The sequence below is a fragment of the Castor canadensis genome, chromosome X, assembly GCF_047511655.1.
Source record: "Castor canadensis chromosome X, mCasCan1.hap1v2, whole genome shotgun sequence".
NCBI lineage: Eukaryota > Metazoa > Chordata > Mammalia > Rodentia > Castoridae > Castor > Castor canadensis.
Genome location: NC_133405.1, coordinates 35,418,698 through 35,440,723, shown reverse-complemented (window position 1 = coordinate 35,440,723; position 22,026 = coordinate 35,418,698). Strand labels below are relative to the sequence as shown.

General features: G+C 45.4%; 1 long non-coding RNA gene across 1 annotated transcript in view; it reads right to left on the bottom strand.

The window, feature by feature from the left end:
- Positions 1-7,469: 7,469 nt before the first annotated feature.
- Positions 7,470-22,026, bottom strand: part of LOC141419553 (uncharacterized) — a 17,858-nt gene continuing 3,301 nt past the window's right edge. Inside the window, exons 2-3 of the long non-coding RNA XR_012444195.1 lie at positions 20,505-20,654; positions 7,470-8,291 (exon numbers count right to left, since the gene is read on the bottom strand). This is a non-coding gene — a long non-coding RNA (uncharacterized lncRNA). The remainder of the gene's footprint in view (positions 8,292-20,504; positions 20,655-22,026) is intronic.

Sequence of the window (22,026 nt, the reverse complement as noted above, 5' to 3'; positions counted from 1 at the left end):
CAACTGTAAGTAGGGCTAGGGGGCAGAGAAAGAGGAACTCTCACACACTGTGGCTGGGAATGTAAATGAGTCTGGCTCTTCCAGTATGGAGGCTTCTCAAAAAGTGAAAAATAGGACTACCAGATCATCTGTCAATCTCACTTCTGGGTATTCATAAAAGCCAAAAAATGGGAACAAACTAAGTGTCTATCAACTGATAAATAAAGAAAACTGGTACATTTGCACAATGGACTGCTATTCAGCCGTAAAGAAGAAGGAAATCCTGTCATTTGAGACAAGCGGGATGTAATTGAAGATCATTATGCTACATGTAATGAGCCAGGTGCAAAAAGACAAGCACCACATAACCTCACTCGTGTGTGGAATCTTAAAAATTTGATCTCACAGAAGTTGAGAGTAGAATGGTGGTTAGCAGAGGAGAGTAGGGGGCAGGGATGGGGAGAGCTTGATGAAAGGGTGCTAAGTCACAGACAGGAAAAAGATACTCTGGTATGCTATTGCAAAATAGGGGGACTCTAGATAACAACATGTGCCGCATTTCCAAAAGGTGGAAGAAAAGATTTTACAAGTTTTCATGATAAAAAATGTATAAATGTGTGAGTAGATAGATATGTCTAACCTGATTTAAATATTATACAAGCAGGGTGTGATGATGTATGCCTGTAATCCCAGCACTCTGGAGGTTGAGGCAGGAGGATTGAAAGGTGGAGGTTAGCCTGGACTATAAAGCAATACCCTGTCTCAAGAAAAAAAAGTCACTGTGTGTGTGTGTGTGTGTGTGCGTGTGTGTATATGAGTATATGTATCAAAACACCTCATGGCACCCCATTAATATGTATAATTTTATGTATCAGTTAAAACACATTTAAATAAAAAATTGGCTGATGCTGGCGGCCCATGCCTGTAACCCTAGCTACTCAGAAGACAGAGCTCAGGAGGATCACGGTTCAAGGCCAGCCCAGGGAAATGGTTAGTGAGACCCTATCTCAAAAATATTCAACACACACACAAATAAAAGGGCTGGTGGAGTGCCTCAAGTGGCAGAGCACCTGCCTAGCAAGCGTGAGGCCCTGAGTTCAAACCCCAATACCACCAAAATAAAAATAAATAAAAAATTGGAAAGTCTTGAAGTCTCAAAAGAGGGCTGTAAAATGTCCTTTGAGTTGGGGGACATGAAAGCCATTAGTGCCCTTGCTGGCTGCTGTTTTGGTGGAGTGGCCAGTGGCAGGAGCCAAGTTGGTATGGGTGGAGGCAGAAGTGAGAGGGGAAGAAATGGAGGCAGGGAGTGCAGACACCCTAAGACAGTTGTGACAGGGAAGAGAGAGAAATGGCAGTGGCTGGAGAGGGGTATAGTGGTGTTGAGATAGGAGGCTGTTGGCTTTACATTTCATGAGCCTCCAGCAGATTTTTTATTTTGTTTGTTTTGGTGGAACTGGGGTTTGAGCTCAGTGCTTCCACTTGCAAAGCAGGTACTCTACCAATTGAGCCACACCTCCAGTCCACGTTACTCTGGTTATTTTGGAGATAGGGTCTCGAGAACTATTTGCCCAGGCTGACCTCCAACAGTGAACCTCCTTGATCTCAGCCTCCCAAGTAGCTAGGATTGCAGGTGTGAGCCACCGGCTCTTGGCCCCTCATCATTCTTTACTGTTCACCTTAATGATTTAGAGTGTCTGGTACAGATGGGGTCATGGCTCAAGAAGGAGAGCACTTAGGTTCAACCCCTAGTACCACAAAAAAAAAAAAAAAAAAGAGAAAGCTATTATATCGAAATATCTGGCCCATAATAGTTATTCAGTCACAGTCAGATTCTCATCGTAATAATATTTAGCATATAAACACTCAGTGTAAGCTGTTTTTTTTCCCTATTACCTTAGTCATCCCCATTAATTATCAAGACAACCAGATGAGGAAGGTGATACCACGAAAAAGGTATCTCTTTTCGTGAAATAGATCGCAGCTGAACCAAGGGTGTATACTAAATGACCAAGCTGAGATTTAAACTCTTACCTCTGTCTCAAATCGCCTGACCCTGGAGCAGGCGATGGCTACTTGTTCATAAATCTGCTGAGTGACCCTTTTTTGCTACACGGTTTAAGACGTCTTCCCAGTCGTGCCCGGCGTTAGGAGCGCTTTGCTGCCCCCTTGCGGCTCATCAAGCTCCTACCTCCAGGTTCCACTTGGAAGGAAACAATGACCACGGTTTCTGTTACAGTATTTCCCTCCAAGAAAGGGGTTGGTTCCCTTGGGAGAAGCAAAGGCCATAGACGATTGGGATTGACTTGTGGATTTACTGGGCTTTGTCCAGGTCTTTTTCATATAGAAGAGAAAATGCAGGCGACACTCAGTGGGTAGTGCCTTCTCAAAGCTGATGCCAGCTGAGTAAGTCTTGAGGGAGGAGAAAGGAGGAAGTTTTCCAGGCAAAGGAGGAGGTAGAGGAAGAGCATTCCAGGCAGAGGGAACAGCAGGCACAAAGGAGTGACAGAGCATTGTGAGATTTTAATCTAGGAGAGCTACGTGATCAGATTGATTCATTCCTTGATTCAACATGTTTATACCACGTTCTGTGCTAGGTGGTGGGGATGGCAGCAGTGAAAACTCCAAGTCCCTAAACTCATGGAATTTAACTGGGAAGACAGATATGGAGTAAATTGATATATAATATGACTATGGATAAAAATAAAGTAGGGATGAGAAGAGAAGGGGCCACAGAGGGCTGTTTTAGGCAGGGTGGTCAGGTAGCATTTGAGCAGGAATGAACAAAGTGAGGGAGCAGACCTCATGAATGAAATAGGAAAGATTATGCAAGGCAGAAGCAACTGCAAGTGCAAAGGCCCTGAGGTGGGGGGAGCATGAAGCAGCAGGAGTGGGGAGATTGCTTATGGTGGGGAGGTAGCCGAGGACTCAATCAGGTTTTCAGGTAGGGCCTCATGGGCCCTGGTGAGAAGTACCGATCTCATTCTAAGAGAGGTGGGAAGTGTTTGCTGAGACGAACTGTTGGGATGTGAGAGGAGAGAGAGGAATTAAGATGATTCAAAGATTTTGACCCCACAACTGAGAGGACCACAGGGTGGGCAAGCTCAGATTGTAAAGCCTTCAAGCAGGCAGCTGGATCTGTGTGTCTGGAACTCAGAGGAGGCGTCAGAGCAGCAGGTGTCTGTGCAGAGGGGACGTTAAAAGACCAGATGAGACCCTGAAGGGAAAGAGTACACTGAGAGAAGTGGAACAAAGTCCAGGCTCTGTGACTTGGAGCTCCAGACTGCAGAGGTGGGGTTGGGGGGTGGGGAGCAGGAGGCAGCAGAAGGCCCTGTGGACCATGCACCAGCTCAGGAAATGAAGAAGAGCTGGGAGAACTGTGTCTTACAGAGGTCCCAGGAAGCTAGAGTTGCAATGAGGGTGGAGGGACCTGTCATGTCCAATGCTTTGGAGGTCCACAATGGCTCATTCAACTTGACAGCAGGAAAGGAAGTCATGGATGACCTCGGCCCACCTTGGCTTCAAGGGCATGCCACCTGAGTAGCTGGAGAGCCACACTCTTAGCGGGGTCCTACAATTGTTCTGACCCTTTTCTGTGACATCTTCAACACTTTTTTTTTTTTACTGAGACAGGTTCTTGCTTTATAACCCAGGCTGGCCTGGAACTCACAATCCCCCTGTCTCAGTCTCCTGAGTGCTAGGATTACAGGTGTGCACCACTATGCCCAGCTTGAAATTCTTAATAACTTTTTGTTGTTTTGTTTGAGACAGGTCTAGCTTTGTACCTCAGGCTAGCTTTGAACTCAATATATAGCCTAGGATGACCTAGAACTCCCAGTCTTCTTGCCTCTGCATCCTGAATGCTGGGATTACAGGTGTGTGCCACCATGCCTGGTTCTTAATCATTTTTTTGCAGTGAATTGAATATGGATCCTCCCCCAAAGAATGTCACCACCAGAATATTACTTTATTTAGAAAAAAAGGGTCTTTGCAGATGTAATTAAAGATCTTGAGAGGAGATCATATTGGATTAGAATGGGCCTAAATCTGATGATGGCTGTGCTAATAAGAGAAGAAAATGGGGGAAAGACTCTCAGAGAAGGTGACATGACTATGGAGGCAGAGATTTCAGTATTGCATCTACGAGCCAAGGGGCAGGCCGCATAAGAAGTTGAAGAGAAGCAGGCAGAGGCTGTCAGGGACTCCAGAAGGAGCCTACCCTGCTGACACCCTGATTTTGGACTTCTAAACTCCAGAACTGTGAGAAAATAAATTTCTGTTAATTTAAGCCCCACCATTGGGGGTAATTTGTTATGAGAACCTTAAGAAACAATTACACTTTTGAACAGGGCTCCCCAGTGAGAGGGGCTTCTCGCTGGGCCCCTCAAATTATATAGCCAGCTCTGCCTTGGCACATGTGAACTTTGAGGCTTGAGGTGTGAACTTGACTGGAATATGTTCAAGAGACATTGAGAGGTAAGGAAGTAGAGACTGCCAGAAAATTCCTGAATTCCAGGGAGTCCTGCTGCAAAGGAAGACCCAGAAATGAGGTGTTGGATTGATGGGAAGCTGGCATCCAGAAGGGCATGGGTATTTTGTTTGTTTGTCGTTTTGCAGTTTTGGGGATAAAATCCAGGGCCCTGTAGGTGCTAGGCAAGTGCTCTACCACTGAAGTCCATCCAAAGTTGGAGTGCCATGTTCTGTTGTGCTTTAAAAGAAAGTTTTTTTGAGACAGGGTCTTGCTATGCAGCCCAGGCTAGGACTATAGGCATGTACCACAATGCCTGACTGAGTTATGGTCTTTAAAGAGAAGAAACAGGCCAGGTGCTGGTAGCTCACACCTGTAATCCTAGCTACTTAGGAGGCAGAAATCACGGAGGATCCTGGTTCAAAGCCAGCCCAGGCAAATAGTTCATAAGACCCTATCTCAAAAAAAAAAAAAAAACTCATCACAAAGAAAGGGCTGGTGGAGTGGCTCAAGGTGTAGGCCCTGAGTTCAAGCCCCAGTATGGCAAAAAATAAATAATAATAAAGAGAGGAAATAGGGCTGAAGATATATGGGGAAGTAGCTCTGTGGTAGAGAACTTGCCTAGTCTGAGAAACACTGAGAGAATGAAAGAGAGGAGAGAGAGAGAGAGAGAGAGAGAGAGAGAGAGAGAGAGAGAGAGAGAAACATTGCTTGCCAGGAGAAACATTGGCCAGCAATGTTCTGTGGGCTGGAGGGGTAGATGGGATGGGATGGATGGAGGATGCAGGAACAGGAGGAGGCACTTGTTCAAGTAAAGACCTTCCTTGAGTACTTCAGAGGAGAATAGATAGCAAATGGAATCTGCTCTCACAGAGTCGACATGCTCTGGGTGCCGGTGGCTCACGCCTGTAATCCTAGCTACTCAGGAGGCAGAGATCAGGAGGATTGCGGTTCGAAGCCACCTGGGGCAAATAGTTCATGAGACCCCATCTTGAAAAAAACCCATCACATCAAAAAAGGGCTGGTGGAGTGGCTTAAGATGTAGGCCCTGAGTTCAAGTCCCAGTACTGAAAAAAAAAAACAAAGTCAACATGCTGCACCCACACCATGCAGCAGCAGCACTCACCACCAGCATGCTCACCAAGACTGTCCACGCGGGCCTCGGCTGAGCCTCACAAAAAGGCTTGTGAAGTAAGAAAGTTATTCTTCTCGAGTCCAGTTTTCAGATGGGAAATGGCGTTTCAGAGAGATTCAGTGATTGTCCACGACTGGCAAGCCTAGGACTCCAACTACATAAGGTCTCTCCCTCTCTGTGGGACCCATCTTATCCAGCATTCAACACCCACAAGACAGGTACCAAAGTCCTGAGGCACATCCACTCGTAAGCGTGGAAATCGCTGTCACCTAGGTAGGGCAGGGACTGCTCCTTTAGCCCCAGTGATTAAGGCCAGCCTTGGCAGGATTCCTTCCCCAGAGATGGCTTCAGAGGTGTCAGCTGGTGGCCAGCCAGGCTCAGAGAGGCCCCACTTGGAGCCAAGAGTTCCACAAAAGGTACTGGGAGTGAATGGGGTCCAACAAGCTTCTGCCCCAGAGAGGACAGTGGTGCTGGGAGAGACAGAAGCCACTGGCAATCCTCCACCCTGCTGCTGGGCAGAGCAGACAAAGGGAACAAGTGGAAGAGTGCTTAGGGACAGCAGCTGTCTGGTTGAGGCTGCATCAGGGTGACAATTTTGGACACTGTTGAAGGAAGGAAGTGACAAGTGGGGCTGAGTGGCAGGAATGGGCGGGAGGGCAGGCCAGGATCTCATGAAGATAGCACATGAACCTATCTTTTGTGACAGCGAACTGAGAAGAGAAATGTCACTTTCAGGCCGGGAAATGGCCAGGGAGACACAACTGTAATTCCTGCTGGGACCACAGGGCAGGGTGACCACGCTTGTGCCATCTCAACAACTTAGGAAAACACAGACCTGGCCCCAAGTCTATTTGGTGGTCTTTAGCCACCAAAGTCAAGACTAGGAGCCTCAAAGTCTCCTCCCCAGAGGAGCTGAGGTACTCAGATGCTAGGAAGGGGCCAGAGGATGACTAGGGCCAGCAGCTGCCCTGTGGGAAACCTGTCACAGCCCATCAGGTAAGAGCCATGAAGAGCAGGGACACTAAGTGGCCATGTGCAAGGGGAGCACTGGAGATGCTCTGTCGAAGACAGCTGAAAAAAGCAAGCTCCAGGGAGAGCGGCAGATGTGCCCAAAGGCGAACCATGGAGGTCACTGTCAAATCAGGACCAAAAAGCAAAACAAAACCCATCTCCCAATAACAGAAGTTTGGCAAGTGTCAGGCATTGTGCCATGTATTGTCTTTGGAGGAACTGTTTTGACTTCTAAGACAATCCTAGTGGAATTATTATGGAGTAGGTTCCAACATCAGGGATTTGATGCTAAGCCAGTGGCATATGACATGGCTATTAGACATCCAGGTGATGTCAAGGAGGCCATTGATTATACAAGTCTGGAGTTCAGGAGTGCTCCAGTACAGAGGCAGGAGCCATCTGTGGTATATGTTTAAAGCCACGGATAAGACCATTACAAAACAGTAGGAAAGAAAGCAGGTCTGAGGACAGTCCTGGGGACCCCTTCATTTAAAGTCAGGAGATGAGGAGGACTGGTTCAAGGAGGCCGTGAACCAGTGAGGTGGGAGGAGAAGTAGGAGAGTGAGGTGTCCTGGGAGAGGTTGACTTTACCAACTATGCAGATGGGACAAGTCAGGGGAGGATGGAGAAAACGGATTTGTCAGAAGGTAAGTTGTTGATGACCTTAAGAAGAACGACTTTGGGGAGTGGTGGGATGAATGCCTGATTGCAGTGTAAAAGAAAGGGTTGAGAGAGAAAGGCATGAGGCAGCAAGCGCAGATAACTCTTTTGAACAATTTAGAAGAAAGGAAGGAGAGACATGGGGGCAATAGCGGAGAAAGCCATTTTTTTCTTTTTAAAATTTTTTATTATTTTTTAAATTAGGATATATTCCTGCTACAGGGTTCCTTGTGACAATTTCGGATAGGCTTACATTGTACATTGGTTAGATAGCCCTTTCCATCTTTCCCCTCTCCCTCTGAAAACCATTTTTTTCTTTAATTGAAGAACACATAGCATACTTGTGTGCTAATAGAAAAGATCTAGTGGAAAGGGAAAGCTTGATGATAGAAGAGGGGTATCTTAGTTCATTCAGGCTGCTAGAACAAAATACCACAGTCTGGGTAATTTATAAACAACAGACACTGATTTCTCACACTTCTGGAGGTGGAAAAAAATCCAAGATCAAGGCACAGGCAGATTCTGTGTTTGGTGAGGGCCTGTTTCTCACAGATGACACCTTTTATGTGTCATCACATGGTGGGAATGGCCAAAGGGGCTAGAGTACTCTCTTCAGCCACTCTTATAGGTCACTAATCCTTTTCGTGAGGGTCTCCCTACATGTTTTAATCACTTCCTGGCTGGTTAAATTTCAACTCATGAATACGGGTAAGGGATGCACTCAGATCATAGCAGGGCATAATTGCTGAAGCAAGGTCTTTGGGCAGGTGAGAAGAAATGAGATCGAATGTAGAAGTGGAGTATGGACAACTCATTACAGTAATAGGACTTTGCAGAAACCCAGTAGAGAACTTTCAGCCTTGTATTAGCTACTTTTGTGTAACTGTGGCCAAAATACCTGAAAGAATAATTTAAAGGAGGAAGGATTTATTGTAGGTCATGGTTTCAGAGGTTTCAGTCAGTCATGGCTGGATTTCTTGTCTGCGCGCCGTGGTGAGGCAGAACATCATGGTGGCAGGAAGATGTGAAGAAGGCTCTTCCCTTCATGCAGGCAGGAAACAGAGAGTGGTGATACAGGAAGGTAACAGGACAAGATGCAGCCCTTAATGACATCCCCCGTGACCTACTTCCTCTAGAAAGTAGGGAGTATGTCCCACTGTCTAAAGTTTCCACCACCTCCTGAGATAGCGCCACCAGCAGGGGAACAAGCATTAAACACATAAGCCTGTGGGGGACATCGCATAGTCAAACCATAACGCGTTGGTCCCCAGCTGGTGGCGCTATTGAGAAGCAATTGGATCATAAGGATGCTTAATGCATTGATGAGTTCATAGCTGGATGAGTTAGGAGGTGAGACCTCTGGCTGGGGGCGGCTCAAGTGATAGAGCACCTGCCTCCCAAGGCACAAGCTCTGAGTTCAAACCTCAGTACCATCAAAAAATAAGTTTATTTTAAATAAATAAGTAAAATACGAAAGAGGTGAGGTTGGCTCATATCTGTAATCCTAGCTATTCACGAGGCAGAGATCAGGTGGATCGCAGTTTGAAGCCAGCTCTGGGCAAATTGTTCAGGAGACCCTATCTGGAAAATACTCAACACAAAACAAGGCTGGCAGAGTGGCTCCAATGGTATGGTACCTGCCTAGCAAGCACACCACCCTGACTTCAAACCCCAGTATCACCAAAAAAGAAAAGAAAAAAAGAACTAGGTGGGACCTGGTTAGTAGAAGTAGGTTACTGGGGCATGTCTTTGAAAGGTATATCTTGTCCCTAGCCCCTTCCTTCTCATTTTTTCTGCCTCCTGGCTGCCATGAAGGGAACTGCTTTGCTCCCCCATGCACTCCCACCACCATGAAGTTCTGATTCACCCAAGCCCAAAGTAAAGGGACCATGGACCAAAACTTCTGAAACTGTAAGCCAAAATAAGTTTTCCCTCCTTCAATTTATGTCAGGTATTTGGCACAGTGATGAAAAACTGACTAACACAACCCTTATCATTGTTATGTAGCTCTTCTCTTCTTTTTTTTTTTTTTGCAAAACAGCCACTCTACTGGTTTAGCCACACCTCCAGCCCTAGGTAGCTCTTCTTAATAGAGCTGCACTTAAATCTGTCTCTCTGTCACTTTCACCCACTGGACCAGGCTCTGAACTTCAGGACACAGAGACTCTCAGTAGTATGGATTGCCAAGTGTTTTGCAGATTTCAAGCACTCTTTTATAGACCCCTCGCCCCCTTTACTTGATCCTCACAACAGCACAGTAAAGAAAGTACTACTGGGCTGGTGGAGTGGTTCAAGTGGTAGAGCACCTCCCTTAGCAAATGTGAGGCCCTGAGTTCAAACCCCAGTACCACCAAAAAAAAAAGTATTATCCTTCCTGTTGTGCAAATGGAAAAACTGAGGCTCAGAGAGGTTAAGTGACTTGACAAAGGGATCCAGCCCTTCTTCTCCTTCTCCTTCTTCTTCCTTTCTCTCTCTCTCTCTGTCTCTCCCCAACCCTCTCAAGGGTCGGTTTTTAAAGGTAGCTGTCATGTTCCCCACGAGCCTCCTCCTCCAGTTAAATGATTCCCATCAGCAGTCCTGTCCTTCCTTGTCACACCTATAGATGTGCTCTGAACCTTGAGCACAGGTTCCAGGTGGAGCCCAGCCAGCCCCCTGCAGAGAAGGTCTCTTGGCCCACCCCAGAACCCCATTCTGCCACCCCTGAAGCCTAGAATCAAACTATTGTCTTGGTACCAAAGCCTCCTCAATCTGTTGACTTACTCATTTCACTCAAAAATGAGTAATTTGCATGCATGTTTGCTCTGTTTTGTTCCTTTGCAAAATCTTCAGTCCCCAGGAGCCCTGCGAAACACATGTTATATGGGTGCTGAAGGAGATGCACGAGGCAGTCCCTGCATTTAACTACACTTTGAAATGCGTGGAGAAGTGTGCATCCTGCCCAGCTCTTTGGGTCAGGCATGCAGGCCCTATCTGTTTTGGACGAATCCTCCCCCTGGATCTCAATGAATGAAACCATGTCGAGTTATTGCATCTGCGTGGACTTCCAGCAGCTCTGAGCGTCTGGCAGACAGGAAACAAATCAAATGACTATTCTTCCCACACCGCTCTTGCCAAACTGGCTGCCAAGGAGCCCTAGGAACAGAACTCCTGATGATGCCAGCTGGCCAACTGGCACTGACGCTGGCTGGCCTGGGATAGACTCTTCTGTGAACCTTCAGGGGGCAGGAAAACTTGCAAAAGAGCAGGAACTGCCCTGTGATAGGCTGTGCTGAGCTGTAGGCTTCAGGGTCTCACAGCACCCAGCAGGCAGTTAGCTCTGACCCCTTCAGTAGCCCAGCAAGGCAGGGAAAGCTGTTTTTCTCCAAGGTTTTGGCAACCTGTGGCATGCACGCCAGATATGGCATGCAAATCCACTAGCCATGACACCAGGACCAGTGGCAATGCTGTCTCCTTCTCCCTGATGTTTGTGAGCACTGCTAGCCACCCCGTGTAAGAAATGAACTAAGGACAGCGTCCTTTCTTTGATCTTGTGCTCAGCCTGAGATGACCCTTGTCCCCTCTACCAACCTGCACCAATCCCCTAGCACTTCAGAGGGAACATGCTCCCAGTAAACTAATTGTGAGGGACTACTCACCCCTGCCCTAACTGATAAATGAAAATAGAAAGAGGGTGTGGCTTCTCTAAGACCATAGAATACACAGGTGATAATGAGAGACTCAGTGCCAGGAAAGGCACAAGCACTAGATCTTGATCTTCAGATGACGACCAAGTACAGTACAAAATACAACCGGCAATGCTTCGAGTTGAGATCTCACCAGATTCTGCCCATTTTAAGTAACAATGAACTCAGCCCATAAAACACGAAGGCTAACAATTGACAGACAGCACTAGCTTGAAGGCCTTGGGTCACTTAGAAAGATGCCACACTCCAGCTAGAAGATCATCTCCCCTCATTTATTCACACAGAGGCAGATATGAGGCCAGGTGTGCTAAGCCATGTCTATAATCCCAGCTACTCGGGAGAAGGAGATAGAAGGATCATGATTTGAGGTCAGTCTGGGCAAAAGTTAGAGAGACCCTATCTCAAAAACAAACAAACACAAAGGGCTGGGGGTGTGGCTCAAGTGTTAAGAGTACTTGTTAGGTTCTGGGTTCAATCTCTAGCAAAAAGGAGGGAGGGAGAAAAGGAAAGAAAGAAGGATGGAAGGGAGGAAGGAAAGGGAGGGAGGGAGGAAAATATGGAAGGGAGGAAGAGAGGGAGGGAGGGAGGAAGGAAGGAAGGGGAAAAATAAAGAAAAACTAATAAACAACAATAAAAAAAGAGGCAGATATGGTCTGACAGAGGAGCCTCCATGAAACAGAAGGCTCAGATGGTGGAGTTGAGTACATCACCAGAAAAAGTCTACATGACCAGAATTCTCTCCACATTGGGCTCCCCCATGTGTGAGATCCTACTAGTAGAGCCACTCCTTTCGCCAAGGCATTGAAGGCCACTATTATATGTCAATTACTTCAGAATAGAAACTATTGGCTGAACACCTGACTCTTCAGCCACACTGCCTGGGTTTGAATCTGACTTCAGCACATACTAGCTAGGCAATCTTGGGCAAGTCACTTAACCTTTTAACTTTCCTGTGTCTCAACCTCCTCTTCTGTAAATTTGGGGTAATAATGGAAACAACTCATAAGATTATTTTGAGGATTCAGCAAATTAATGCCTGTGAACTTGCAACAATGGCTTGCACACAGGGTCAGATTGTGAAGGGCTGCAGCCCAGTACTCTGAGGTTCTGCCTCAGGACACCCCCACTAGGATGCTAGCTATGACTTCAGGCCCCAGTTCTGATGGCTAGGCAGCCCACTCACCCCAGAGGCCTGATCACTCATCCATACCATCATGCCTCAGTTGTGGTTGCTAAATCCTTGTCTTTTCCCCTGTGCTCGCTCTGAGAATATTTAACTTAGGTAAAGAATTGAGGCATAGTAATTTGAGAACCATTGGGAGCAGTATATGATAAAGGTTAAGTTGAGCGTTTAGACCACTAAGACATTGTGAAGGAGAAAGCATTTAGGAGTAGTGCAAGGCAGGGAATGGGTGGCTTTTGCATGAATTTGCATGGCAGAAGGTGGAAGGGAAAAACCGGAGTCTGGTTACCTGCTTAGACACTGAGCCCTAAAACTCACGTTACAAATCTAGTTCCAGTTCCCAGTGCCTTACTGCCGTTCTGTCCGACAGCAGTTACTGGGTTGTGTCCAGCTGTATCTGGAGAGATAGCAATGCCTACTGGCCCTGAGATTAGCTGTGCAAACACTGAATCTGAAGGATGGCATGTTGAATCAACACTCTCTGTCGATGGACAGCCAGCTGGAGCACTGCTGAGGAAGCTCCTAAAATTCATATGATGCCAGATCTTGAACTCAGAGCTTTGCACTTGCAAATCAGGCACTCAACCACTTGAGCCACACCTGCAGTCCACTTTGCTCTGGCTATTTTGGAGATGGGGTCTCATGAACTATTTTTCTGGGCTGACCTCGAACCACGACCCTCCCAATTTCAGCCTTGCCAAGTAGCTGGGAATACAAGTGTGAGCCACAGTGCCTGGCATGATACTGGATCTTTAAAGCCAGTACTGTATCGTTGAAAGTCAATCTTGCTAGTAGCCACGTGGCTTTGGACAACTTACCTAACCTCTCTGAGCCTCAGTTTCTGAATCCATAAAATGGGGATAATATCTAATGGTACCTTTCTCATGAAGCTGTTGTGAGAATTCAATGAGATATAAAAGACGGAAAGCAGTTAGCACAGTGCCTGGCACATGGCTGACTCTTACTGTAATAATATTGTCTATGGTATGAGAGGCAGTCCCATGTATTGCATGGAGCCCAGGTTTAGGAGTCGTTCTATTTTTGGCTTGTAATACCAGCTAGTACACCTACTGTGCAGTGTTGGGGCTCTTCCCAGGAGCCCCATTCTGTCATCTATATGGCTATCCCATAGGACCAGGAGGGGACTCAGTACTAATGCTGGGCCTTGCATATAGTAAGGGCTCAGTGCCCCGCAGTTAGTTTCAACTGTGCACACACCCTTCCTCTAATCTTAGCCCTTACTCTGCCGTAAACCACCCAGATGGGGAGATCAGATTAAGCAATCTTCCTTCATTCTGTTGTCTGAAAAGAGAGACCAGGTGTCAGTGAACCATCCAGAATCTTTTGACGTAACAGGAGGAGCATGAGAATTGGACTCAAACAGACCTGGGTGACCACTAACTCTACCACACACCAGCCTGCATCCTTCGCTGAGTTTCTTAACTTTTCAGGACTTCACTTGCCTTATTTGTTTTTGTTTTTTTCTTTTTTTGAGACATGGTCTTTCTGTGAGGCCCAGGCTGACCTCAAACTTCCTGTCTAGCCCAGGCTTGCCTCAAACTCGGGATCCTCCTGCCTCAGCCTCCTGAGTGCTGGGATTACAGGCATGGCCACCACAACCACACCCAGATTCTTTTTTTGTAAAATGGGACCAATGTGATAAACCAGTTGTCTCTAAAATGGGGTTTGCAAAGCAGATGCTGGTGGCTCACGCTTGTAATCCTACCTACTCAGGAGGCAGAGATCAGGAGGATCACAGTTCAAAGCCAGCCCAGGCAAATAGTTCCGTAAGACCCTATCTCAAAAAAAAAAAAAAACAATCACACATACACACACAAAAAAAAAGGCTGGCAGAATGACTCAAGTGGTAGAGTGCTCTGAGTTCAAACCCCAGTACCACAAAAAAAGATGGGGTGTACAAAGATGATTCATTGAGGCATGGAAGAAAACATTAGAACTTCTACTTAAATGTGTTTGGTAACAAAACTCTAAAAGAAATTAAACTTCAAGGTACATGTACTCAAGGTGACATAGCCACCCTCGTGCAGTCCATTTGTAAAATGGTTTTTGATGGATATCCTGAAAGGGAAGCAGAAGGCCCACCACACAAGTTTGATGGTGGCACTCACCCACTTTCATTTTTAGCCTGTTCCAAAATTCTGCAGTTTCTGGGGGGTTTTGTTTGTTTTGGTGGCACTGGGGTTTGAACTCAGGACCTTGTGCTTGCTAGGCAGGTTCTCTACTACTTGAACCATGCCCCCAGTTGGTTTTTGCTTTCATTATATTTCAAATAGGATCTTGCATTTAAACCCAGGCCAGCTTGGACTATAATCCTTCTATTTAATCTTCCCTCGTAGTTGGGATGACAGGCATGTGCCACTATTCCCAGCTTATTGGTTGAGATGGAGGTCTCACTAATTTTTTGCCCAGACTGGCCTAGAACTGTGATCCTCGTGATCTCTACCTTCCTAGCAGCTAGGATTATAGGCATGAGTCCCAGCGGTGGTTAAGTTCAGCACCCAGCTCAAACTTGCTCGAGCCCTAGGCAATATGTCCCTAGCTATTGTACTTTGTCAGACAAACAGATTCAAGGGAGGGATACCATACTCTTTCTGTCAAAAAGAGGAGTGTCAAAGAATTCATAAATATAAGCTCGGTGCCGGTGGCTCATGCCTGTAATTCTAGCTACTCAGGAGGCAAAGATCAGGAGGATCGAGGTTCGAAGCCAGCCCGGGCAAATAGTTTGTGAGACCCTATCTTGAAAAAAACCCAATACAAAACAGGGCTGGTGGAGTGGCTCAGTGGTAGAGTGCCTGCCTAGCAAGTGTGAGGCCCTGAGTTCAAACCCCATTACCGCCAAAAAAAATGCGCAACACAAAACAGGGCTGATGGAGTGGCTCAAGTGGTAGAGTACCTGTGTAGGAAGTGTGAGGCCCTGAGTTCAAACCCTAGGATTGCCATAAAAAAAGAGAGCAAGTTAGAGGTTAGTCTGGACCATATAGTATCACCCAGCCTAAAAAAACAAAAGAACAACAAAACAAAACAAAACCACATGGACTGGGGTGGGGCTCGGGTGGGGCTCAGGTGGTATAAGTGGCTGTCAAGCAAGTGAGAAGCCCTGAGTTCAAACCCTATTACTGCAGGGAAAAAAAGAAAAAACACAACTACAAAAAACCTATGTATTCAGAAAATAAAGATAAATCTCAGCAGGCACCGGTGGCTCACAAGTCCTAGCTATTTGGGAGGTTGACATCAGGAGGATCGCAGTTTGAGACCCTCTGGAGAAAATAGCTCATGAGAACGAGAACCCATCTTCAAACTAAGCAGAGCAAAATGGACCAGAAGCGTGGCAAGCGGTAGAGCCCCTGCTTTGTTAAGGGCAAAGCCCTGACTTCAAACCCCAGTTCCCCCCGCCCCGCCCCAAGACAAATCTCTTTTATTTTTCAGCAATGTTTAAAATCTCAGAGACAGACTACTTGCCTAGCATATGTGAGGCCCTGGGTTCCATCCCCAGCACCACCAAAAAAAAAAAAAAAAAAAAGAAATCAGGTGATTTTAGTACTTGCTTAGGGCTCACTGAATATTTCTTACTTAGTAGCAAAACCCAAAAGTTCACCAGATCCCTTTGGGGAAATACTCATTTTTCTTATCAAAGTTAAAAAGTCAAAATAATCCATTTGAAACAAAATGATGACAAAGGAGAATGCATTCCTTTGTCAGAAAATGCTGTGGGAAGGCCTGTGGGAAACATCGTTTAAGACTTGAACAAACAGTGTTAGAATAAATGAGGCAGTGCAGGAAGTCTTCTGCACAGTTGGGTAAAGTGTTTCTAATATTTTCAGCTTCCTACTTCCTAGGTTTTATTTCAAGAACGAAATCCTTAAAGAACTTTTTTGTAAACTACTGAAGGAAAAGAATGTAAAGAAGAAGAAATATTATGATCAGAAAATGATTTTTTTTTAATATAAAAAGTGGAAATGCACTGGGCACTGGTGGCTCATGCCTGAAATCCTAGCTACTCAGGAGGCAGAGATCAGGAGGATCAAGGTTCAAAGCCAGCCCAGGAAAATACTTCATGAGACCCTGTCTCAAAAAACCTTTCACAAAAATAGGACTGGTGGAGTGACTCAAGGTGAAGGCCCTGAGTTCAAACCCCAGCACTGAAAAAAAAAAAAAGTGGAAATGCAGAAATTTTCATACCGATGAATTGCTCTGGCAGGATTTTCTTTTTTCTAAAAGGGGGGATGAATTTCAAGATCAGTTTACCGACAAAGTTAATGAGCTATTTCAGCAAAGATATTGAAGGCGGAAATGAGTAAAATGCTAGAGGGTTCATCAATATGGTTAATGGTATCAAAACATTTTTCCAGGCATGGTGTGAAACGTCTGTAATCACAGCCCTCAGAGACTGAGGCAGGAGGATTGAGAGTTTGAGACCAGCCTGAGGTACACAGCAAGACCCTGTCCCCCAAAACCCCAAAAAACCAACCAAACAAAAAAACCCATTGTGGGTGTGTAGCTCAGGGGTAGAGACCTTACCTAGCATGCATGAGGCCCTGGGTTCCACCCCCAGCACTGAAAAGCAAAACAAAAAAACAGCCTTTTGATATGGAGTAATTTTCTTTACAGGCCCTCGTGCAATTGTTCTACCACTGAACTACATCTCTAGCCCTTCTTGTAATTTTTTTTTGGTGGTACTGGGGTTTGAACTCAGAACCTCATACTTGCTAGCCAGGAGCTCTACCACTTGAACCACTCTGCCAGCCCTTCATGTATTTATTTTTGAGTTAGGGTCTTGCTTTATGTCTGAGCTGACTTTCCTGAGGGGCTGGAATGATAAGCACTGGCCACCACATCCAGTTTTATTGGTTGAGATGAGGTCTTGTTAAAATTTTTCAAGGCTGGCCTCAAACCTCAATCATTGCAATCTCTGCCCCCCAAGTAGCCAGGATTACAGGTGTGAGCCACCACAACCAACTCTTCTAAATTTTATTTTATGATCGGGTCTAGCTAAATTGCCCAAGTTGGCCTCAAACTTGCCTCAGGGTCCCAAGTAACTGGGATTACAGGCATGCACTACCACACTGGCTCTAGAGTAAAATCTTTAAAATACTTGATTTCATAAATTCTTAAAAGTGTTTTCAAAGTAAAAGATGCACTTACCTTTCACATATAAATATGCATTTAAAATTTACTGACAGGACTGGGGATGTAGCTTAGTGGTCAAGTGCTTACCTTAGCATGCACAAGACCCTGAGTTCTGTCCCCAGCACCACAAAACAACAAAATTACAGACCTTGGCTGGGCACAGTAGCTCAAGCCTCTAATCCTAGCTACTTGGGAGGCAGAGATCAGGAGGATCACAGTTAGAGGTCAGCCTGAGCAGAAAGTTGACCAGACCCCATCTTGATCAATAAATCTGGGTGCAGTGGTGTGCACCTGTCATCCCAGTTACATAGGGAAGCACAAATAGGAGGATGGTGACCCAGGCCTGCCTGGACATAAAGCAAGATGCTATCTCAAAAATTACCAATGCCAAAAAGAAAAGAGAGGGGAAGGGCAAGGGGAGGGGAGGGGTAGGGGAAGGGGAAGGGGAAGGAAACGCTGGAGGCATGGCTCAAGTGGTAGAGTGCCTACCTAGCAAGCACAGGGCTCTGAGCTCAAACCCTAGTACTGTTGAAAAAATATTACACACCTTTTCAATGATGTCTTGTAGTAGTCAGTAGATTTTTTAAAATTATAATAAGCACATCTTTTCTTGAAAGTAAAGCCGATATTCTAACAAGTGAGAAAATAACTGTTTTGGAAGGAATGGTAGATGGAGAGAACCCGTGGTAAGTATTTGTGTTTTCATTGTTATGCAATTTTGTGGCCAAAATGATGTAAGTACTATGCTTAGAAAACCTCCCACATGTGCACACTTAAGGCCTTACAAATGTAGAATTTGGGGGTTTATGAACACATCTGTCACAACCCCTAAGTGCAGCCACTGCTGATTGAGCCGGTGACTACCACCAGGAAAGGTGAATGGTTACCAGCTGAGCACCATCAAAAACCTTTGCAGAATTGGTGGGTGGAATTGAAAAATGAAAATCGTGGCATGGTAGGCCCAGCCAAGACAATTTTTCTTCCATTTGGAGTTGTGTTTGTGAGACACCATCTTTCCCATCTATGACGGCCACAAACTTCAATGCTGACAGAGGCTGGGAGTTACACCTTTCAAAAGCCCTCATCCCAAGTTATTTAGTTAGTTACTTATTTATTTTTACAGTACTGGAATTTTAACTCAGCCCCACGCTTGCTAGGCAGGGGCCTTACCACTTTAGCCACTGCCCCTAGTCCTTACCTCAAGATTGTTTTTTATTCGTTTATTCACATGTGCATACATTGTTTGGGTCATTTCTCCCCCCTGCCCCCCTCTCCCCCATCCTCTCCCCCCCCATCCCCTTGCTTCCAGGCAGAAGCTGTTCTGCCCTTATCTCTAATTTTGTTGAAGAGAAGACATAAGCATAATAAGAAGGACAAAGTGTTTTTGTTAGTTGAGATAAGGAATGAAGCAATACAATCACATTCTCATGAAAAATTCTTAATAATACCATTTTAGTGAATACCCAAATAGTTTTCTTTGAGACAAGGTCTCAATATGTACTCCATGTTGCCCTCAAACCCAAGTTCCTCCTGCCTCAGCCTCCTGAGTGCTGAGATTACAGGCATGCACCACCACATCCAGTCCAAATAAGTTTTGTATTATAGGACTTATAAAATGCTAGGGGTTGTGTGTTCAAATCTCACTGGAGCCTAAACTCTTTTGGGCTGGTAGAGTGGCTCAAGTGGGAGAGTGCCTGCCTAGCAAGGCAAGATCCTGAATTCAAACCTCCAGTACCAAAAAAAATTAGTGTAAAAATTTAAGCAATTGAGCTGGGTGCTTAACATGTGAACTCATCAGCTCAGTGGTAGAGCACTTGTCTAGCATGCATGTATTTTTGGGGTTGGGGTTGGGGGTGTAGCTCAGTGTTTCAGTGTTTGCCTAGCATGCATGAGGCCCTGGGTTCAATCCCCAGTACTATAAAGAAAAAAATTTAGTGTTACTGGATTTTGAACTCAGGGCCTCATGCTTGCTAGGCAGGTACTCTACCACTTGAGCCATGACTCCAATCCTTAAAATATTTTAAAATTTTATCTTTGTTTCATCCTTTTAAAATTTCTTTTTTGTGCATACTTTATAAAGTACTTAATATATTAGTAGTAATATACATACACATACATGTGCAGTAGTAATACACATACATCATATTTTGTGGTGTTGGGGATAAAACCCAGGGTCTGTATACCCTAGGCAAGTGCTCTGCCACTGAGCGACAGCCCAGCCCTTCAGTCCTTTTCCATTCATGGATACTGATACCATCATGATGGCATTTTTTTGTCAGTCCATTTTTGGTTACTATAACAGAATACCTGAGACTAGGTGATTTATAAATAATAGAGGTTATTTCCGGGTGCCAGTGGCTCACACCTGTAATCCTAGCTACTCAGGATCAGGAGGATCAGGGTTCAAAGCCAGCCTGGGCAAATAGTTTGTGAGATCCTATCTCAAAAAAACCAATCACAAAAATAGGGCTGGTGGAGTGGCTCAAGGTGAAGGCCCTGAGTTCAAACCCCAGTACTGCAAAAAAAAAAAAATATTATGCTGGGTATGGTGAATGTAATCCACCGCACTTAAGAAGCTGAGGCAAGAGGATTGCAAATTCAATGCAACTCTCTCTACATAGTAAGACTCTGCCTCAAAAATAAGAGGGAGAAAGTAGAGGTTGATGGGGGGTTCATGTGATTGAAGTACATTTTATATATATGTATGAAAATAGCACGATGAACCCCATAAAGAGCTGTTAAAAGGGGTTAAGAAAGTAATATAGACAGGGTGAATTTAATCAAAGTACATTATGGAAATATCACAAGGAAGTCGTACAATTAATTTATGCTCATACATTTTTCTTAATTTAACAAAGCAAGAAAGATTAGAGGTTTATTTTGGCTCACAGTTCTGGAGGCTGCAAAATGCAAGAATGGCTTCCGCCGAGGACCTTGTATTTGTCCAGCTCATGGTGGGAAGTGAAGGGCAAGCAGGTAAATTCAAAAGAGAAAAGGGAGGAGCAGCTTTGTTTTCTAACAACCCACTCTTGAGGTAACTCAATGGACATTGGGATTGTTTCCACCTGTGCTACTGTGAATAGAGTTGCTATGAACACTGGCGTGTCATAACACATATTTAACACCTAAGTGATCAATAAGCACTACGTAACTGTTACTGTTATTATTAGCAAGTGCTATATTGGGCGATTTGGAACACAGTAGGTACAGAAGGTTGAAGACACCAAGGACAACACTTACTGCACGATTTTGCTGAGAGCTGTCTCCACCCTCTGTAGCCACATGTCGTTTTTCAGCCATGTGGCTCTGAGCAGGTCACTTAGCTTCTCAGGCCCATGTGTGAATTGGATATAAATACTGTCTGCTCCACACACCTCATAGGTTTGCTGCCTGGGTCAAAGAGATAGTTAAAAATATGAAAGAGCAGGGCTCTTAAGCCTGAATTTGGGGCAGACGGCTGAGGAGGGAGAATCGCTTGAGTCCAGGACTTCTAGACCAACCTGGGCAGCATAGCAAGATGAGAGAAAGGAAAAAAAGAAGAAAAGATGGAAGAAAGGAAGGAAGGAAGGTTGAAAATCCTATTTCAAGCCTTACATATTACAGAAGGCAACTCCCTGCCACCCCTTTTTATGAGTGCTGGGGATCAAAGCCAGGGCCTTGCACATGCTAGACAAGCTACGACTAACAAGGTCCTCTAGAATGAGGAACCACTTTGTAGGCTCACTACCTTCCCTCCCTCTCTAGATTCTCTGGGTCTTCTCACCACACCCCCTGGAACGGACTCCTCCTTCCTTGCACTTCTTTCTGGCCAGGATGAGCGCGTGGTACAGGCCTCAATTCACATCCACAAAGAACCTTCAACGCTTCTTCCCTCCCAAGCTGAAACCTGCCAGACCTTTCTGTTTATTCTCAATCACTAGATGATTAGAGCATCCTCACATGTCCTTTCCAGGACAAGGCATTCTTTTAATCACAGTATCAATAAAATGTGCAATGGAAAATTTTTTTTCATCACACTTCAGGGCCCAGACTTGACCGTCAGGTTCCAGTCAAGTGGATCTAGCCTGAGTCTTAGGCAGGTTTCCTGTTTCCACTGAGGCCCAAAGGTTTCTTTTTGCTCCCTGCCCGCTCCCTGGCCATTTTGGGCAGCTCTGGTCACATGGTTCACATATCTATCAATTTGGTCCTTCCATTCGTCCAAGCCTACCCAGCTGTCAAAATATTATTGTACCTTTTTTTTTCTTGGTGGTACTGGGGTTTGAACTCAGGGCTTCACACTCACTGGGCAGGTGCTCAACCACTTGAGCCACGCCTGTAGCTCTGAATTGTAACTTTTTTCTAGTGGGTATGTCAGATTTTACTGAATGACTTGGGGGTAGGGGGGAAGCAATTCCAAAGTACTTTTAAAGAAAGAATTTTTAAAGTGTTTACTAAATATGACTTTATTTCACAGTCTGAGGAAAATATTCAAAATGAGATCTCATATAAAGCCTTGGGGAAAGGACAATGGCATTTGAGAAGTGTACACTTGGGACGGGGAAAATGGCAACCAGAGATAGTGACGTCTGCTAACACACACACACACACACACACACACACACACACACCACACCACACCACACCACACACACACACACTCTTCAAACATCCACTTTGGCACACACAGTCAGTCACACATACTCAGAGCCACACTCAGGCATGGTGGTTCATGCTATAATCCCAGCTACTTAGGAAGTGAGATCAGGAGCATCACAGTTGGAGG